Below are 22,246 nucleotides of genomic sequence, written 5' to 3'. Positions count from 1 at the left end.
GTTACCAGAGGTAAAGTAAATCTGTTCGTGGCTTTTAAAAGTAATTGCCTGAAGTCACGCATTGCAGCTGTGATAGTTCGTTCCACCAGACCATTGTGGCCACATTTCCCAGCCCCAGAAGTGTGCCGCAACGGATGATGTGCTTAGCTCACAAAGTTAGTCACGGTGGAAATATGGTAGTCTATTAAGTGGTTAAGTAGAAGCAAGCTTCTGACGCGCGGATTATGCTATTCTCATATCAGCAGGATGTAAAGACTCTTCTATGCATCATAGCCTCGATGTGAAGCCATTTTGAAATTTTCACTAATTCAGCAAATTTCTTAGTTCGAGAAAACCTACTGTGAAGTGTGAAGTGACCGGATAATACGATTATTACTGTCATTATTACTATTATTTTCTTCATGCCACTGCTGGAACACATGTGCTTGAAGAATATTTAATATATTTTGGTCGTTATAGACAGTAACTGCCCAAGAACAGGTTCTTTCCCTGTCTACGGAATCCTGTCTTAGAAATCCTAAGTCTAACCACTGTGGTGCACATCCAGTTTTGCCAGAAGGCGTCCTGGTATTCACTAGAGTACTTTTTGCCTTGGAGCAGATGCTCTTAATGTGAGGGGTCCATGTTAACTTCTCATACAAGGTTACCCCTAGATATTTCATTATCCATTTCACAGGTAGAGTTTTATCGAAAAGCTTTACATCCCCAGGATGGAGGGGATTCCTTGAGGTGACAGTAGGTGACGCCATCATGACCAGGGGCGGTGTTGCGTTTGGAGCGGAGGACGAGTGCGATGTCTTGCATGGTGATGGGAATGTTGATGTCGGAGGGGGGTAACCGATCCAAGTACTGGAAGCTAGGGGTGAGCGGGGGGACAGAGGTGTCAGTACGGTCAAGGACAGTGGGGAAGAGGGAGTAATCAAAATGGGGATCGTCAGGAATGGAGAAGACCTCGGATAGGTGGGAAGTAAAATGGTTAGCTTTACTGAGGTTGTCAGGAAAGGGACGATCGTCATGGAGGATGGGGTAATTCGGGGTGGGATGGCTACCAGTAAGGCGGTGGAAGGGTGACCAGTACTTGGAGGAGTTGACAGGGAGGGTGGAGTTGAGGCGTGTGCATGTCTGACGCCAGTCCCGCCGTTTCTTTGCTGTAAGGAGGTTCCGGATATGTCGCTGTAATTGCCGGTGGCGGGTGAGGGTATCCCGGTCACGAGTGCGGAGGAAGGAGCGGTAGAGCCTGGGGGATTCACGCAGAACAAGGACGGCCTGTGGAGGAAGCGTAGGGCGGTGAGGGTGGATGAGTTTGGTAGGGACATGAGCCTCCACAGCGTCAGTGATGGTCTTCTGAAGGAAGGAAGAGGCATGGGTGATGTCATCAGGGTGGTGCCATATCGGAGGATCGTGTCCAGTATTTATGCCCAGAGGGCGCTGAGTGCTCTCTTTGCCGTCCGCGCCCGCGTGGTGCTGCTTGTAATGTGTTGTCTCTTCCCCGATGCTCACTCGGACGTCCGCGCCCGACTTGGTCGCCATCTGTGGCAGCTCTCTGAGGCCTGTCTTGTGTCGGGCGTCCTGTTCACGGTCCGCACCCGGCAGGTGCTACTCCTGAGGTTTTGGCCCCTCCTTGGTGCTCCCACGGACGTTCGCGACCGGCTCGTCCACCATCTGTGATCGTGGTAGCTGTCTGGGGTCGGACCCACATTTGGAGTTCCTTCGTGGTCCGCGTCCACTTGTCGCTGCTCCTGAGGTGTTCGCACTTCCCTGGTGCTCCGACAGACGTCCGTGCCCGCGAACGTCCACCATCTGCAGTTGTGGCAGCTGTCTGAGGCCCGTCTCCCGTCGAGCGCTGTTTGTGGTCCGCGCCTGCTTGGCGCTACTTGTAAGGTGTTGTCCTTCCCCAGTGCTCCGTCGGACGTCCGCGCCCGACTTGGTCTCCATCTGTGGCAGTTCTCTGAGGCCCGTCCTTTGTTGGGCGCTCCATTCGCGGTCCGAGCCCGCCTGGCGCTGCTCCTGCGGTGTTACTACTTCTTGAGGAGTATCTTGGTTCCTTTCGTTGGGCCCTGATAAGCTCCGAGCTGAAATGGTAACCGCTGTCTCGGTTTATTAGGTTGTCTGTGACCTTGATCTCGATGGCCTCCTTTATGACACTGTACCAAAATCTAGGCATCTGTGGCACAATTTTGGTGTTGTTGTCCATTGAGTAATTGAGCTCCAGACAGTGCTCCGCTATGGCAGATTTGGTTGCCTGTCCGAGTCTAGTATGCCTCAGGTGTTCTTTGCACCTGACGTCCACCGACCTGATTGTCTGCCTGATGTATGACTTTCCACACTGGCATGGGATGTTGTAAATGCCTGGTTTATTTAGTCCTAGGACGTCCTTCACACTCCCTAGCATTGTACAAATTTTGGAGGGTGGACAGAAGATACTCTTTATATCATATTTTGAAAGAATTCTCCTGATCTTTGCAGAAATAGGTCCAGCATGTGGCAGGTATGCCACCTTCTTTGCCTCCTCCTGCTCCTCTTCTGTACCCTGTGTTTGGCTAGTAGTCCAATGTGCCCTTTGGATGTCTGTGGAGAAGTATCCATTTCTGCTGAACACCAGCTGTAGATGTTCTATCTCTGTGCCCAGACTTTCTGTATCCGACAGAGTTCGAGCCCTGTGAACTAATGTTTTCAAGACTCCATTCCTCTGGGCAAGGTTGTGGCAGCTACTGGCTTGAAGGTGTAAGTTAGTGTGCCATCTGCCTTCCTCTTGACCCTGACATCCAAGAATGGGAGCTCTCCATCCTTCGCTAGCTCCATAGTAAATTTTATACTTGGGTGGCGTGAATTTAGATGTTCCAAAAAGTCATCTAGGCTTCTCCCTGCTACGGGGTCAGATGACAAAAGTGTCAGCGACATACCCAAGTTGGTAAGTGGTGCTGATGTTGGAGGGAGCACCGGGAAAGAGACAACACATTACAAGCAGCGCCAGGCGGGCGCGGACGTCAAAGAGTGCACCCAGCGCACTGTGGGCAGAAATACTGGACAAGATCCTCCAATACAGCAGTCTCAGGTGACACCTGAAGAAGGCAACGAGTTACATAGCCGAAATATTGTGCCAGAGCAATACAGACATCCAACAGGAGACCCGATTATTCCACATGTCGGGATCTCGGCGGGAAAGCCTGAAGAGTTACATCAGAAGACTCTACAGGGAGGAGATGTACCTTAGTATCAAGAAGCTGGATAAGCATCGACAGAGGAAGGGGAGGATGCTGAGTTCTCTCAGTTTCCTTCTGAGATGCCGAGAGGGGGATGTAGTTCCTGTCTTCGCCAGGTTCAAGCATCATGTTAACACCAAAATGGCGAACAGAATCAAACACCGAGGCAGCCTCGCGCTGGTAAGAGAAAGAGTGCGTGACATGTGCCACCGCCTAGACGTCACGTCCAGGGATTTGCTGTATCTGCACCTTTCCATAGGAGCTACCCTGATCCGAGAATACTGGGACCAGGTTGATGGTGCCTCATGGTCCTTGGCTGAATGCACCACGAGGAAATCAACAGCATGTCAACAGGCCAAATTTGAGCTCCTTAACGAGAACGTACAACAGGATGGGGACACGTGGACAGTGGTCAACCTGTCAGCACGATGAGGCCACCTCAAAAGCACTCAGCAAGGGCCTCAACTTTGCAGTGACTCCCAGAAGCGTACCTGTTGAAGCCTTCATCAATGCGGTTGAGCAAGTCGTCAACACGCTACCTTCCATTGTGTCTGAAGAGATCCGGAGGGAGACCTGCAGGGCACTCGCCATGACGATGCCCCCCAAATCTAACATCTCGAGCGAAGAGAGGGTGGTACTCAGGCAGCTACAGGAGGATGACAGCTTTGTAGTTCTGCCAGCTGATGAGGGTAACTCCACGGTCATCTTAAACAAGTTGGAGTATGACAGGAAGGTACAACAACTTCTGGAAGACACTGCTTACAAACCACTAGATGGCGACACCACTGACAAGGTGGACAAGAAGACCCGGAAGTTGCTGGAGGAGACAGGTCTACTTTAACAGGTCATCAAGAAGCTTCATACCAAAGCACGAGTACCACCCCAAGGTCCATAAGGAGAGGGTCCCTCTTCGACCTATTGTCAGTAACATCGGTGCAGCGACATACCTCACTGCACAATACCTGAAGAAGGTATTGGCACCATATGTGGGCAATTGTGCACACCACATTCGGAACTCGGAGGATTTCCTACAACGGCTAAGGCAGCTACACACCGTAGACTCTAACATCATGGTCAGTTTCGATGTGGTGTCGCTCTTCACACGAGTGCCAATCACCGGTTCACTCAATATGATTGGAGAGAAGTTCGATGGTGCCCTGCTCGACCTGTACTGACATCAACATATTTTCTTTATTGGGGTAAATTTTATGAGCAAACGGAAGGAGTGGCAATAGGCAACCCTTGATCACCAGTGGTAGCAAACCTTTTCATGGAAAGGTATGAAGCGGAGGCATTTGCATCAGCCACTTACCAACCCAGGTGCTTTCTTAAGTATGCCGCTGACACTTTTGTCATTTGGCCCCATGGCAGGGAGAAGCCTACATGACTTTTTGGAACATCTAAATTCACGCCACCCAAATATAAAATTTACTATGGAGATAGAGAAGGATGGACAGCTCCCATTCTTGGATGTCCTGGTCAAGAGGAAAGCAGACGGCACTCTGTGGCACAGTGTGTATCGTAAGCCCACCCGCACTGACTTATACCTTCAAGCCAGTAGCTGGCACAGAAGAATGGAGGCTAGAAAACATTAGTTCACAGGGCTCGAGCTCTGTCGGATACAGAAAGTCTGGGCACGGAGATAGAACATCTACATCTGGTGTTCAGCATCAATGGATACACCTCCACAGACATCCAAAGGGCACTTTGTACTACTAGCCAATCACAGGGTACAGAAGAGGAGCCAGAGGAGACGATGAAGGTGGCATAACTGCCATATGCTGGACCTATTTCTGCAAAGATCAGCAGAATTCTTTCAAAATATGATATCAAGAGTATCTTCTGTCCACCCTCCAAACTTGCGGCAATGCTAGGGAGTGTGAAGGACTACCTGGGGCTACGGAAACCAGGCAATTACAACATCCCGTGGCTGTGTGTAAAGTTATACATTCTGCCCTTGTGGTGGTCGGCCTGGGAGTCAGCCTGTGGGGCTGACGAGCCAGGCGCGGTGGATGGTGCGGTCTCGTTCCACCCCGTTGCCGAAGTGGCGGGAAGGCCACTTGTCGTCTGGTGGTGGTGTCAGCGGACTTCCCCCAACTGTCAGCAGCGCGTCGACGTCCGCCTCCTGGAGGTGTCCGCGTGGTGGCCTGTATACTGCCACGAACGTGATCTGCCCGGGTGACGTGGTGACCGTCACCCCAGTGGCTTGCAGGGTTGCCAGGTCCGGAAGTTGCACCTGGTGGTGCCTGAGTGATGCACGTACATAGATGGCGGTGCCACCGCCGGCTGTTGGCCTCTCACTGCGGTAGCAAACATAGTTTGCTACACGCACGTGGACCCCAGGTTTAAGGTGAGTTTCGCCGACCAGGCAGAGGTCAATGGCCTCGTCCTGCATGAACTGGCGAAACTCACCTTGTTGGGGGAACAGGCTGTTTGCGTTGAAGCCGCAAACAGTCACTCCGTGGATGAATGGATTATCCATGGTGTGGCTTCATGGTGACGGTAGCAGCCTGGAGGGCCTCCGTGACTGCCGTGACGAGCACGGGCAGTTGTTGGAGCAGGGCAGAGAGAGAGCCCAGAAGGGCTCCCAGGTCTGCGGCTCCTTGTCCTGTTGATGGTGCGGGTACAGCCGCAGCGGCGGGCGCGCCAGCAGCCTGCGGCGCGGGAGTGTTGAGTGGACGGGCAGTGCGTCGTCTGCCCTTGTGGTGGTCGGCCTGGGAGTCAGCCTGTGGGGCTGACGAGCCAGGCGCGGTGGATGGTGCGGTCTCGTTCCACCCCGTTGCGGAAGTGGCGGGAAGGCCACTTGTCGTCTGGTGGTGGTGTCAGCAGACTCCCCCTTGGTGGCGGAGGCGTAGCTGGTGCTAGGTTGCACCTTCCTGGCAGGTGCTGATCGTCCGTTCTGCCGTGGGCGGCGGCGGAATGCAGCGCAGCCTCTGTAGCTCGCCACATGTGGCTCGCTACAGTTGCAGCACTTTGGCGCCTCCTCTCTCTTCTTCGTGCTGTCCCGACTCTGGTGGGAGTCGGCGCACTTGACACAGCGAGCTGGCATGGAGCAGTAGCGAGCCACGTGGTCAAGGCCCTGGCAGGAGAAGCACTGGGCGCGCCTCCCATTGGCCTTGAGCGGCTCCACTTCCACCCCAATCCGGGCCACCATCTGCAGCTGGAAGATTTTTCGGTTTTCGAAGTTGTCTGGGAGGACAAATAGGAAAAGAGGCATGTCTCGCCTTATCCTGGGCGATCTCATGATGGTCAGGGAGCTGGCCATGTAGCCCAGCCCCGCCAGTTATTCTTTGAGGTGCGAGGGCTCCATTTTCAGCGGGAGGCGGCGGAAAACCACCTTCAGCTGCTTCACGGGCTCCACATTATGTGTAAAGCAGTGTAGCTTGTCGGTCTCAATGATCTTCATGGCTGCTCAGTGGTCATCCATGGTGGCGGTCGAAACCCGGTATAGGTCTCACCCGACACATTTGACCTTGGCAGCGGACGCAACTGTCTCAAATTTATCAAGGAAGGACTTGTAAGTGTCCGTCCATGAGACAGTTGTCGGTGGTGGGGCGGGTGCCCGCCTCTTGGGTGGCTCAGTGGCCTCCATGGCTCCTGGCTCGTCGATGTCGATGAATGAGTTCGTCGTCGGGAGCGGCTGCACTGTTTGGAGCCGTTTGGCCCGAGCAGTGTGCCGCCGCTTCGGGACGGTGAACCCGTCGTCTGTTGTCTGGTCTGCCTCAGTGGGGGCTGAGTCATCTGCCATCTTCTGCTTCTGGCTTCTCCTGCAAACAGACTGAGAGAATGTGGAGGAGTCGTCCTCCTCTATTGCTGCCGGCCTCTTCCTGGAGGTCTGCGGTGTTGCCATGGCTTCCGCCTCGAGCAGGTCGCCAAGGTTGGCCTCTACGATAGTGTCGTCACGTGGCAGGACGGTGACGTCTTCTCTCGTCACGCCTGGCGGTAAAGTTTCCGGTAATCTGTGGCCTCTTCACTGGAAGAGACCGGAGTGGCAGCCAGCAGTCCACCAGTTTCTTCTGGAACTGGGACTGGTGGTGCAACACTCATCGGGGCCGCCGCTGGCAGAGCAGTGTCGTCTGTATTCAACACGCCTGTCAGGGCTCCCGACGGTACTCGTTCCTCTTCATTGACCACGCAACCGATTGACTTGAGGTACTGGTGGAACAAGTGGAGAGCTCGTTCGTCGGCTGCTCGTTCCCGGTAATCAGTATCCCGTGACATTCGGTGCAGGATGACGTACAATTGCGCCGCTGTAAGCGGGCCTGTTTCCCTAGAATATGCCGTCTCGTGGTCCATTGTCGTTTGCCGCGTCGTCGTACGTGGGGGCCGGATGAGGCCGCAGACGGGGCGGAATCGGTGGCCCGAGCCCGTCCCGCCTGGCGGCGATCCGCCACACCCTTCGCTTGAGTAGCATGGTCCTGCTTGCACTGCCTCAGAGAGCTGCCAGAGATGGAGACCAATGCCATGACCACAGACAGTGGACGAGCCGGTCGCGGACGTTCATGGGAGCACCAGGTAGGGACCAAAATCTCAGGAGTAGCACCCGCCGGGCGCAGACCGTGAACGGAACGCCCGACACATGACAGGCCTCAGAGAGCTGCCACAGATGGCGACCAAGTCGGGCGCGGACGTCCGAGTGAGCACTGGAGAAGAGACAACACATTACAAGCAGCGCCAGGCGGACCCGGACGGCAAAGAGAGCACCCATGCCCTCTGGGCATAAATACTGGACAAGATCCTCCAATACAGCAGTCTCAGGTAGCACCTGAAGAAGGCAACGAGTTACGTGGCCGAAATATTGTGCCAGACCGACACAAACATCCGTCAGTAGACCTGACTATTCCACATGTCATAATAAAAGTTGTCACTTTTGCGAAGAATAGCATTTCTTTAGCCAAAAATTTGAATTTTCTGTCTCAGTGTCTTAGTTTACATGAATTTAGAGAGTCAATTCAGTATCATATTCGGAAGTGATTGCACTCTCACAGTGTGTCCAAATGTTTGTGACGATATTGCCAGTTCTCAGCTGTGCTAGGAATAGCTCTGTAACAGTATGTGAGGAGAATACCGTGCTTGTGTCATAGGACGATACGGAGGCGCGGGATTGGTTAATGTGGAGCGTTTTCTCTTACCAGTTGCGTAAAACATTCAGGTGTATAATGTTCCATCACGATTACCGTTTCCCACAAAATATATACGGATAAAACACTTACCTGCTTATTTGTGACCAAAGATTATTTCAGTACAATAAAAAGTATTTGGAAGTCAACTTTGCCCGCCTGTCACGAAAAGTAAGATAACAAACACTTTGCACCTCAAAATCGATTGCGTCTATGTGCAGTCTTGTGATCATACAAGTAGAATTTCATGAATTGCACGAGAACGTAGAAACACAGTTAACTAATTATTCTGTGCCATGTCGTAATCAATTCATTTGAAAATTAAGAAGAGAAGAAACAAAAATTATGCCCATTAAGACAGAAACTAAAGTGCAGATGTGATTTTTCATCTTCTGATCTACACAAATAATGTATACTAACCAGAGTATTCATTGCATTCATAATGTTTCCTCTTATTTAGTCTTCTAGTAATGAACCTGGATCCACACCCATGTGTCTTTTTATTCTTCCATCTACTATCTTTGTGTGTTATTGCTCGGTGTTCAAAAAGCAAAGTATTATTCATGCTCACTAGAACGGGGTCGCAAGAAGGCTAACGAATTATAATCAAAATACACTGAGACCCCAATTTGTCTGTCATCATGGTCTTAAGTCGACAGAAATAGTTGGGTATTATTGCTTGCATCCCTAGCATCCCGTAGTCGTCTTCTCCTACTGACATTTTCATATCTTACATGACTCCACATTCACACATGACGCCGAGATAAATGTGTATATTCTCCGTGACGAAACAGCCCACATTCCATTCATCCTGATCTATTTGTTAAGTGCATCGGCAGCAATGAGTGATAGGAAAGCCGTAGTGAGGTGACGAATAACAATAACAATGGTAGTAATAACAAATCAGTAATCAAGGATGTTTCCTACATTACAGATGATTAACAAAATAACCAAGAAAGGCTGAATTTTTAATTGGCTGAATGTTTAATTTGTTACTGAATTCTGTTCCTGGTTGTTTGCAGAGAGAAAAGAAAGAATCCTGTACCGCTAGTACAACGAGATATTACCTTGCTTTACATAACGAGCAGAACATGGCGCCAACGAGCTGATATTTGAAATACATTTCTGTCTTCTCTCTCTGTCTCTCTCTCTTTATTTTTATTTTTATTTTTTGAGGACGCCATCGAGAAGCACGAGTAATAAGCAAGTAAGCATATAATCTAATTACAGTTATTTTTATCGGGATACATAACGCAAAAATACACCTTTTAAGTGTATTATTGCGTAATTCAAATTATTGACAGTCCATTCGTGAGCTTTCTCGCATTCAGTGGGGTGAATCCTATCACAGAAGCAAGCAAAGCACAAGTCATTCTTGCACCACGCGCAACACACAAACAAAATCTCTCTGCACTGACTTTTTGTCCGATATACTGCTCTGAAAACATATCTGATTCACGTTGCTAAATACGGTGCTATCAGATATCAATTAGGATGCGTACCAAGTGTTAAAAGTACATCTTGAAATACACAGAAAGGCACATAGCGGGCTTCGTCTGAAACATAGCCAGGACCAAAATTGTAACTGGGGTCGACAGCATCGTTGTTTACCACCTTCACAACTCGAATGGTGACAGTGCTCGGCCGATTACTTACGTTTACTGGTATCAAAGCAACAGGATGAAAACACAACAATGTTAATAACCCGAAGATCATTAACTTTCAAACCCATAGTAAAGTAAAACAGTCAACAGTTGGAAGATTGGCTTGAACGCCACAGTGCTTTAATAGGCACGGTCCTGTTGGAGGTGGTATACCGTTGCTTTCCTCTTACCTTTAAGTTGACTTACGTAGCCAGTTATTAGGGGAACTTACATTTTACGAGGCTCTCGGACGACGGTGCAGATCGGATAGCTTAGTATGAAAATATTTCTGTTTATTGCAAGGGAAAACAATTTATTTTCTGAAACAATGTCTATTATACACAACTTGAAACAGGTCACGTCGACCAAATCATATGGAAGAACTGGCAATGACGTATATCGGAATGCAGTAAAATCCTTTGGCTCTTGGTTCGGCAGTATTCGACAGCCATTTCTAGTAAATGAATAAAGGCAGTGCGTTTTTGTTATCAAGCAACATCTTCATCAATTATTTTGGTTTTAGTGTAATCTACGAGTAATTTCTGATGTTTGATATTAACATGAAAACGATTCCGTAGACAGGGAAAGAACCTGTTCTTGGGCAACTACTTTCTATAATGACCAAAAGGCATTAAATGATCAAGCACATGTGTTCAAGCTGCGGTATGAAGAAAATAATAGAAGTAACGACGGTAATAATCGAATTATCAGGCAACCTCACACTTCACAGTGGGTTTTCTCGATTTACGAAATTTGCTGAATTATTGAAAATTTCAAAATGGCTTCACATCGAGGCTATGATACCTAGAAGAGTCTTTACATCCTGCTGACATGAGAATAGCATAATCTGCCCGTCAGAAGCTTGCTTCTACTTAACCATTTAATAGACTAGCATTTTTGGACCGTGACTAATTTTGTAAGCTAAGCACATCATCCGTTGCAGCACACTCCTAGGGCTGGGTAATGTGGCCCCAATCGTCTGGTGGAACGAAGTATCACAGGTGCAATGCGTTACTTCAGGCATTTACATTTAAGAGGCACAAACAAATTTGCTTTACCTCTGGTAACCTAAAGAAAAAGACATTATAATCCATAATCCGCATTAAACATCATGTTCCTTCATTACCAACTGGGCAGAACCGGTTTACGTTATGAAACGACATAGGCGGAAGTCATGGTAAACAGAACTACTGTCGTCCGCAGCTCGTGGTCGTGCGGTAGCGTACTCGCTCCCCACGCCCGGGTTCTCGGGTCCGATTCCCGGCGATGTCAGGGATTTTCTCTGCCTCGTGATGACTGGGTGTTGTGTGATGTCCTTAGGTTAGTTAGGTTTAAGTAGTTCTAAGTTCTAGGGGATTGATTATCGTAGATGTTAAGTCCCATAGTGCTCAGAGCCATTTTTTAGAACTACTGTCGCCAGTAAACTTACTTACATTAGAAAATTTTAGTTTATTTGACGAACCGATGGCCATTTAAAGGAACAGGGCTCGTATATTACTTGTATTTGATTGAACTAGAGACGTTGAAAAATTTGGTGCTGGACTGTGATCACAATTCGGTGATCTGAATCTCTCGGGACAGTATAGTTCAATCATTTCGTTCCTTTTCCCAAGACTGCAATCTTCTCTAGGTGTCCTCCAAAGGTAAGTGTGTGGGTCCTATTCCTGAACCCAGTACAAAAATATTCATAATTTCATTTCAAGCCCTATCACGTGCACATTGGCCTGCTAGTGAAAATTAACGTGCATTTTAATATCTGTTCATGTGTTACCAACAATGGCAATAGGTGTCGTTATTTCTGGTCAAACACGCACACATCTTACTGTTGGTGTGTAAGCAATTGACACTTAAGCTATATTCGTGGATGATAAAGAAGGACGGTAGGTGTGCGGTTCGATTGTCGCTCAAGCACAACAGTTTGCATCCTTATTTTAGATTCAAACACCTAGCAGCTAGTTAGAAAAACCGATATGTAACATTTGATTTTACTTAGTTAACAATACGATTAAGTGTTGGGTTCGTACTTCCGTCACAGAACTTCACATCATGTGCTTCATCTTTAAAAGCATGCACACTTTGTTACTTCTGAATGGAGGTATATCAGACATCTTCCGTGGTTAGTTAACAGGGACGAAAGGGTCTTGATAGGAGTCCTGGTTTATTACAATAACTGTCGTCTTGTATTTTCAAGTGTATATCTGGTTACTGATATAAGCGAAAACTTCGGTAATTCATGAATCTTCATAGCTAGTCAGCATTGTGATTAGATTGGATATGATTAGAGTAGATTAATACTTGTTCCATAGATCATGAATACGACATTTCGTAATGATGTGGAACGAGTCATTTTAATGAAAGATTTCTTTACATACCATGATATAATTTCTTTACAACAAATTTTTACTCTCTCACTCTCATTCTTTTTTGTATTTATCTCTCTCTCTCTCTCTCTCTCTCTCTCTCTCTCTCTCTCTCTCTCTGTCACACACACACACAAACACACACACACACACACAAACATATATCCTTTTTTATTTTTATTTGTTTGTTGTGTTCGACTATCGGCCAGGCACAAAAGATATATAAAAAGAACTATGAGAGTAACTGATTTATGACGCTTAGTTTGCAGTCAGTTCTGAGTATTATTAGTAACTACGCTCCAGTCCCTAAACCTAGTTACAGGAATGCGAATAAGACGCATTACGTATGCCAGGCCGTGGCAGCCACGTCTTTCAGACGCCAGCTATGGTCACTCTCTAGCCCTCTGTAGCAACACATTGGTTTGTTTTCTTCCTTCTGGTGCTGTAAATGAGATTTGGCAACAAGGCAAGGTATGTTTGCGAACTCTTTGATCGACGAGCTACGTCCTGGTGTGCACGGAATTAAGCCTCAAAAGTCACTTGATTTTTCCTGTCATTTCCTTTGAATAATCTGAGTTATTATCGCTTGACTGTAAATGTGCGGTTTTCAGTCCAGGAAAGTCGTTGTTCGTCGAAATCGCAAGTAATCTTGGCCTTTAAATAGCCGTTTACGAGTTCTAGCCACTATTGGCTTGGTAAGAGTAAACCAAGACGCCTTCCTCTTTGCTAGCCCTGTGGTAAGGTGCTGACCTGTAAAAAAGCGTCTATTATGGTTCGCGGTTGGAGTTTCCCTGACTATACTGTTTTTGTCCCTTGTGTGAAAGAATCAAAGCAGCCAGATCAGCATCAATAAGGAAATCGCAAGAAAATACTTTCAGCTCATAGTGCAATGGTGAAAAACTTGCAATGATGCACAACAGATAACGCCTCTCTCCGCTGCTGACGAGCAAATTTTGGGTTTCTAGAATAACAGCACTTTGTTTATGAAATGCCACATTTGCAATCCTCTTGAGCATGACGCAGCATACCAATTAGACACAGACCCAATCGAAATCCAAGTGAGTAGCATTTTACTAATTCGTGCCGATAGAGGCACGCTTGTGTACAGATACTCACTTTTATTAAAACAGACATTCATCGTAAGGTTATCGTGGGTAGTTTTATTTCATTTCTTATAACAGAGTGCATAATTTTCGTAAGGTTTCTTTTAGTGTTGTTAAAACATGAGAGAGAAATTAATCATCAACTATATACGGGATTTCTCTGATGTTATTTATTACAGTCCGACAATGCACATTCAGTTTATTGATTACATGCATGTAGGAAACTTATTCTGAGTTAAAGCTGTCAAACAAGGTTTGAGGAAGAATAGAATGCCACTACCAAACGACATCTAACATAGAAAATACTTTTCTGACGTATTTTGGCAAGATGCGCTCTCTCCATACATAATACAAAAGTTTCGAGATGCATCTGCTGCCTGGCCGTCTATTAAACCTGAAAAGAATAAAATGTAGCAGAAGTTAGGCGCTTTTCCACACGCAACTATTTCGGGGTGAGAAGTAAAGGGAATTATGTTCAAAGTTTCATTAGATTGTTAACTTCAGCAGGCAGCAGGATTGCGTTTAAAAAAAAAAAAAACAGCAGCAGTGAATATACTCGAACTCGAGACGTTTAATCGACGGTGCAAGACGCTTACCGCTACGCTACTTCCTCACACCTACATACAGTACATCCAGAAGTCAAGCACAATTCTTCCAGAATTTCTGCATTCAACAGTGCTGTGGGAGAATACATATGACCGGATCTAGAATTCGGAGAGACAGGCAGTTACAGCTTTTCTTTTGGTTTGCAGGACGTTTTCAACAAACAGATAGCGCAGTAGAGTAGCTCAAGTCGAAAGGAACACTTCCTATTTAAATTTCTGTATCCTACACTATTGTCAGTTCTGTGTAGGTGGGGTTACGTTATTTTATTTCGGTGATTACAAAATAGCGTCAAATGTATGCGCTGGTACCCGAGGCAGCTAGTTCGAGGCGATTCGGTCAACCAAGTAAATGAATGTACTAAACACGCTGCAAACCACTACAGGGAGCCTATGTGTCAGAATTCACACCCAGTCTGGCGCAACGGCATTACGGTAGAGAAATGAGTCACAGAGAAGGGAATTTGGTCTGTTGGATTGATGATAGGTTCCTATGCTTATCGTGTGGGTTCGATTCCGACTTCTGCTGACGATTTTTGATAGGGAGAGACATATTCTATTATATTCTGGCGACGCCAAGTGAAGAAGGTATAATGGCATTGTGGTCTGAAATTCATATTAAACATGATATTCCTTTCCTGCCAAGTAGACGTTAGGTTGAATCAAAATAAACTCAGGAGTGGCTATATGTAGAAGAAACTCTATCACCAGAAACCTTTATTATACTAATTATTTATTTCTAGTGACGAATGAATCGCTATGTAGGGTCACAGGACACATTCCATCTTTTATTTGGGCTTCTGTATGTCGATAAAATTGGTTCTGAACTGGGAGTGGAACTCAGACGGCCCTTAACGCGGAATTTGATCCCTTCGTGACAATACAGCTCCACTACAATTTGTTGTTTGTTCAAAACTGCAGATTCCTCAACATCTCCACATATTGCGCGTGAATAGGTTCGAATCCTGTCCCGGCACTAAAGTTTTCATTATGTATTACCAAGCTCTAGCATGAGAATACCTACAGGGTGTTTCAAAAATGACCGGTATATTTGAAACGGCAATAAAAACTAAACGAGCAGCGATAGAAATACACCGTTTGTTGCAATATGCTTGGGACAACAGTACATTTTCAGGCGGACAAACTTTCGAAATTACAGTAGTTACAATTTTCAACAACAGATGGCGCTGCAAGTGATGTGAAAGATATAGAAGACAACGCAGTCTGTGGGTGCGCCATTCTGTACGTCGTCTTTCTGCTGTAAGCGTGTGCTGTTCACAACCTGCAAGAGTGCTGTAGACAACATGGTTTATTCCTTAGAACAGAGGATTTTTCTGGTGTTGGAATTCCACTGCCTAGAACACAGTGTTGTTGCAACAAGACGAAGTTTTCAACGGAGGTTTAATGTAACCAAAGGACCGAAAAGCGATACAATAAAGGATCTGTTTGAAAAATTTCAACGGACTGGGAACGTGACGGATGAACGTGCTGGAAAGGTAGGGCGACCACGTACGGCAACCACAGAGGGCAACGCGCAGCTAGTGCAGCAGGTGATCCAACAGCGGCCTCGGGTTTCCGTTCGCCGTGTTGCAGCTGCGGTCCAAATTACGCCAACGTCCACGTATCGTCTCATGCGCCAGAGTTTACACCTCTATCCATACAAAATTCAAACGCGGCAACTCCTCAGCGCCGCTACCATTGCTGCACGAGAGACATTCGCTAACGATATAGTGCACAGGATTGATGACGGCGATATGCATGTGGGCAGCATTTGGTTTACTGACGAAGCTTATTGTTACCTGGACGGCTTCGTCAATAAACAGAACTGGCGCATGTGGGGAACCGAAAAGCCCCATGTTGCAGTCCCATCGTCCCTGCATCCTCAAAAAGTACTGGTCTGGGCCGCCATTTCTTCCAAAGGAATCATTGGCCCATTTTTCAGATCCGAAACGATTACTGCATCACGCTATCTGGACATTCTTCGTGAATTTGTGGCGGTACAAACTGCCTTAGACGACACTGCGAATACCTCGTGGTTTATGCAAGATGGTGCCCGGCCACATCGCACGGCCGACGTCTTTAATTTCCTGAATGAATATTTCGATGATCGTGTGATTGCTTTGGGCTATCCAAAACATACAGGAGGCGGCGTGGATTGGCCTCCCTATTCGCCAGACATGAACCCCTGTGACTTCTTTCTGTGGGGACACTTGAAAGACCAGGTGTACCGCCAGAATAAAGAAACAATTGAACAGCTGAAGCAGTACATCTCATCTGCATGTGAAGCCATTCCGCCAGACACGTTGTCAAAGGTTTTGGGTAATTTCATTCAGAGACTACGCCATATTATTGCTACGCATGGTGGATATGTGGAAAATATCGTACTACAGAGTTTCCCAGACCGCAGCGCCATCTGTTGTTGAAAATTGTAACTACTGTAATTTCGAAAGTTTGTCTGCCTGAAAATGTACTGTTGTCCCAAGCATATTGCAACAAACGGTGTATTTCTATCGCTGCTCGTTTAGTTTTTATTGCCGTTTCAAATATACCGGTCATTTTTGAAACACCCTGTATCTGCTGGTGGATAATAATTTTGATTTTTAGTGTATTTTGATTCGTTGTTAACACTAATGATATCCGATGAGTTTTACTCCCAGTGAGACACAGAACTATTTGCGAGATCACTGTAAGTTCAAGGACGTTATTCCGAGCTGCTGGTGGAGAAAAGAATAGCTGACGTCTATTTGTGTGTACTCAACAACGGTATGAGTGGTGTTCAATTCCCAGTCAGCACTGAACTCTTCTTCATATTATTTCTAGTTCAAACATGCTCACATATCGCCGCTGGTGTAACAAACCCATATTTAAGGTTCGTTTCCTCTAGAATATAACAGCGATAGTTGACGGGTTGGAGTCTGGGAAAGAAAAAATTAATGTTTCGTCTCGTCATTTCGGTTAAAACATCTAGCTACTGCCGAGAAAATCCGATATGTCACAGTTGATTGTGCTTCGATAACAATCCGATTAGGTTCTGGGTTCGAATCCCTGTCCAACACAAAGCCTTACCTCACGGAATTTCAAGTAAATTACTTGTGAAGAAACAATATTTCACATCTCTCGTAGTTCGTTAACAGGGACAATAGATGCTGGGTAGGACTTCACGTCCGTTAAAAATGTTTACGTTATGTAATTTTAAGTTGATATTTGCTAACTGATACTGTCTAAAATCGAGTCATATCACTCTCTGTATACCTTGTCAGGAATGACTGCTAGTTTCAGTTAGTCACAAAATCTTTGCTTAGTCTGCATGACTTGCGTTTGAATCCATATGCAGAACGAGACGGTTCATCGTGTCATTTGAAGGTCATACATATTCTCAACTAGCTGCTCGTGAATAACTTAAATTTTTAATGTCATTTTGGGTTAAATAATAAGTATGGTATGTTACTTTGAAGAGGAAATCATGAATATGACTAACTTACTACGTGCATTACCTATCTGACGAAATAATGAGTGTGGTAGCATTTCAGGTATGTCATTTATTTTAATAAATGTGAGCTTACAAGCCTTAAGGACAGTCTTATATGTGATAAGATGTTCTCTGATATTTATAGTATCGTGGTGTTACTTTACATCTTAAGTAATAGCGATACAGAGCAGTTTTTCCTAGTGATGACTTGTTGGAACCATTTTCAATATTCAGACGACTGTACCGAGGAGGATTAGAGAACCTGCTATGCAGCTGTGTTATGCGGGTTTCATGCGACTCAGGCGAAATGCAATTCAGTTAGTTCGGATACTTTTGATCAAGACTGTGTATCTGCAATATCAACATCGAAGCAATCATGAAAAATCACAGAAAATAAAACACAGAAGCAATGTTTAGTAATCTCGCAGAGATTGTGGATTGTGAAACGTTCTACAGTTAGTGGAACAAAGCTGCGTATTGGAAAATTGTGTAGACGTGAGTTTATCTTAGTCATACGGGAGAGATCATCGAAATGTTTGAGAAGGAAATGTTAATTAATTTGAGGGTGCGAGAACCACGACAATTAAAAACGAAGATCCTTGTGCAAACGCCGATAGATGTTTCAGGCACAAAGTAAGCAAACGAAAATCAAATGTTAAGTGTAAGGGGCAGCTGTGAAATAAAAGGTGAAAGTTTCGAGTAAACATGATTAGTCACTTAATTTAATGTGACAATTTCTGGACAGTTTAACACAGTCTGTCACTAAAGTTGACTCAGAACCACAGTGTATGCTGCTCCTATAAATTATGTGCAACTGGGGCAAGTATCCGGATCGTTGTAAATCAAAAGCTACGAAAGACAGTGCTCTTGGTGAGCACGGCTCGTCCTCACAGTTTCACTTCTGCCAGTATATATCTGCTTCCTTCTTTCTAAACTTGCAGACATTGTCTCGTATACCTCCCTGAACTGGCACTTCTAGAAGAAATGACGACGGGTGGGGATTCGTGCAAACACACAACACTCAGTAAGAGCAATGTCTGCAGAAAGCAAGGTACCAGGTACGCGTTGCTGCCCGGCCTAGAGTTTTATTCTGGCAGTGACCTTCAAGTCAGTCTAAACTTGGCAGCGTAGTGAAATATTCATTCTGATGACAGAATATCCTGAATATCTCGAATGCATAATTTTCTTCGAGAAATTTAAGAAATGCTGTTTGAGACAATAAAAATGTGGGCAATACGATATAGGATCCTGAGTTTGGTTGGCACCAAATTTGGTCAGTTGGGACGGCTGCTAAATGATCCAAACAAGCCATATAAGCACTCCTAAACTTCTTTAAACGTTCATGTCGTTCATTAGAGAAACTAAAAGCACGTAATATTGAAGATTATGACCATCCGAATATAACGACTGGTGAGATGAATAAAGCCATTAGACGCAAGAAGAAGTCACCACAGATCCTGTCCACTGCCTACGGAAGAGACTGAACTACGAGGGTGTTCGATATTTGATGCAACACATTTTTTCTGAAGGAAGATTGGTTTTATTCAAGATTCCAATACACCATGTTATTCCCGACTCTTATGGATACAAGACCATATTTGTCCACCAGATCTCCTTCCAATGGGACGTCCTTACGCCACCTTACTGGAAGGGACTGCTTGCCTGCATGGTATCACTCTACTAGTCGACGTTAGAGCCAACGTCTTGCTACATGAGTAACATCCTCACCACCCACAAACTGCTTCCTGCGGAGTGCATGCTTCACTGGGCCAAACTGTTTCTTTCTATCGTCTTCTGTTGGGCACCGAAGACCCCAGCTGGAACACCGCTTTCAGTACCCCAACTGGTAGACGAGTCTGCAGTTGTGTGGCGAGGTGTCTCATTGTGATTCGTCGATCACCTCAAATGTGAGTGCAACACTGCAATACTTGCATCTGTGAGGCAGGCTGGCATGCTGGAGGTCGGAGAGGCTTCCAAGATCTTGTTGTGATGCTGCTGATGATGATGATGATGACAGATGCCTCCCTCAACGACTCACCATGCTGTTGTTCACTGATAGATCTCCGTAGACATTCTGCAAGTGCCTACGAATATCTGCGATACACTGATTTTCCATCAAATGAAGTACAACGACAGCTGTCTGCCTGGAACGCGCCTTCATTATACATGCCATTTTGAAGGCTACATGTAGCACCCCCAACTAACGGAACTTAATTGAACTAAGGGTGCTCACGTCGGAATAATCCATGATGTCCCACAACAAATCCCGCATTTTCTCAACCAAAACTGACTGAAAAAAAGATGTGTTGTATTACTTATTTAACGATATATATGTGGTATCTGTTCTTTCTGATATATCCGAAAAAACGGACAACATATTTTATCCAGCAGTCACTATGAATTAACACACAAAGGAATTACAGACATGGGCTGCAAGTAGGGACTGGTTGTAATCAATGGGGAATCGAACCTGGACCAGTATTCGAACCTGTGTTTCCTGGTTACAAGGGAGTTTCTCTGACCACTAAGCCATCTGGACACAGTGGTCATCGCAAGAGCACAGACTACCCTACCAAGCCTCCCATCAGACCCAAATTCTCAACGTATCCACACACTACGAATGTAATGTCCCTCGCTCATTATCTTCATTACTAGCAGCACTTCGCTGATTCACGAAGGAGTTCAAACGTGGTGGGCATCCACACTGAAGGTATCACTGGCTATCTTCAACTTAATTATATATGTGCGGTGTCTATTCTTTTGGACTCCTAACCCCATCATTAGTTTCGTCAATTCTAATTCATTTCCTCAGTTCCTGCCACCCTACCTTGATCAAAATACCTAATACAATCGATCCTGTAGGATAATTCTTTTAAACTTTTTGCAGGGTTTGGACAGTTGAGCAAACTTGATATGCGACTGGTCTACTGGGTTAACTCTTTCTACAATGTTCAATACAGTCTTTTCCTTCCCATATGAATGACACAATACTTGGGCTAGCTGACAAAACATTACATAGTATTATCACTAGAACGACGGACGTGGTCAAAATGACCAATTTCATACTTATTCCCGTCATTGTCATATCCAAAATATTTACTTTGTTGATGAAATCATATGAATTTTCCTAATTTTTTCTCCTCTTTACGAGGATGTATTAGGATTTACAATATATTTATATTTTCTTCCCCATTTCATTCCACATACCTAGAGTGGCGAAAGCGGTGAATCTGACTCTACTGTAATTTCTCTTCTGAATAGGTGTAACTTATCCATCAATGAAGCAACAGTCACCAGACATGCTGGGGAGTTGTTCATCATTGTTGGACCTCATCAAGTGAAAATTCCGATTTCTCATCGTTTATATCGTCTCATTAAGGCAATAGTCTTCGTCCACGAAACACGTTTTCGAAAATGTGTCGTCAGCGTGGACTTTCTGATGAAGAATCCTGTAAGAGATATAGCAATATCTCTTACAGGATTCCGAAGTTGAATCGAAAATTAAGTTGAATCGAAAATTGACTTCACTGCTGAATATGATGATTATTTACCTGAGACAAGTGGAGTGAGGACGTTGTGAACGAGGAGCGATTAGTGGAAGATGATTCATATGCTGATCTACGTCAATCATCACCTCTTGCATCACAGCAGGCAAAGTTGGAAGTGTCTAGAAAGATTGTTGCTAGGGATGAAATCGTGTGGGAGATTGCCAGTTTTTCATCTTCTGGAAAGAGGTCGGCTCTGAACATCCAGAAGAAAAGAGGAGGTCGCACTGCTTATGCTTGTCAAAGAGCACATGTCGCTGTCACCAGTATCTTCCGTCTTATTTTTCATGTAGCAGTGCTACATCTCTTGAAAAAACACAGAGAATCAAATTTGCACTGAAAGTACTAAAATACAATGACTGGACTGTGTCACTTGGGTAAACTGCTAGGCATCATGTATGTTTGGAGTGTCATTTGTAGCAATGATTTCTCTGTGGATGATCTGTGGTCGCACCCTCGGAAGCCTATTTTTTGTCAAAGACATTTCGCCAAGGGACCGATTTCAGAAACTTCTCAGATTTCTCTTTCTCGATGAAAAATCAACCCATGCTGAACGCCTCTTGTATCTGAAATTAGAGGGAAAATTATTTGAAAACAGTATTCCTTTTTACTGTCCTGGAGAAAATCTAACGATTGATGAGCAACAATTACTAAGTAAAGTAACTCCAAGAAATAAGACATGGTCTCATATTCTGGTTGGCTGGCGACGGACGACATAGTATACATGTACTGCTTTTCCATACTCCAGAAAAGAGGACACGCATAGAAACAAGCAACCACTTGAAGAGTATCTCTGTTGACCCACTGTAGATAAGGGACAACATTGGGTCAAATATTTACCAAGGAAAATCGTCAACACTGCCGTGATAAGTTATTTTATTCAGATAACCAGCTTCATCACCTCAGTAATACCATCGTCAGGTCCCTATGCACTTCACTATACACAAGCAGATATATTGATACTTGCATAACTGAAGCCCTCGATATCTGAGTTCCGTGAATTCGTTTGTGGAGTGTTTACTTCGAAGACTTGACAACAACATGGCACAACTGCAGTCCGTAGTAAATTCTTGGACAGTATGTCGTTCTGCATCTTAAGGAGCCATTTATAAATCAAGGGAGAAATGTGATGACTGACAACTTCTTTACATCTCTTCAACTTGCTCAGAAACTCAATGAAAGAAAACTTCATTAGTTGGTA

The sequence above is a fragment of the Schistocerca cancellata genome, chromosome 6, assembly GCF_023864275.1.
Source record: "Schistocerca cancellata isolate TAMUIC-IGC-003103 chromosome 6, iqSchCanc2.1, whole genome shotgun sequence".
Classification (NCBI taxonomy): Eukaryota; Metazoa; Arthropoda; class Insecta; order Orthoptera; family Acrididae; genus Schistocerca; species Schistocerca cancellata.
The sequence above is the reverse complement of the archived record's forward strand: the minus strand, read 5'-3'. Positions refer to the sequence as shown.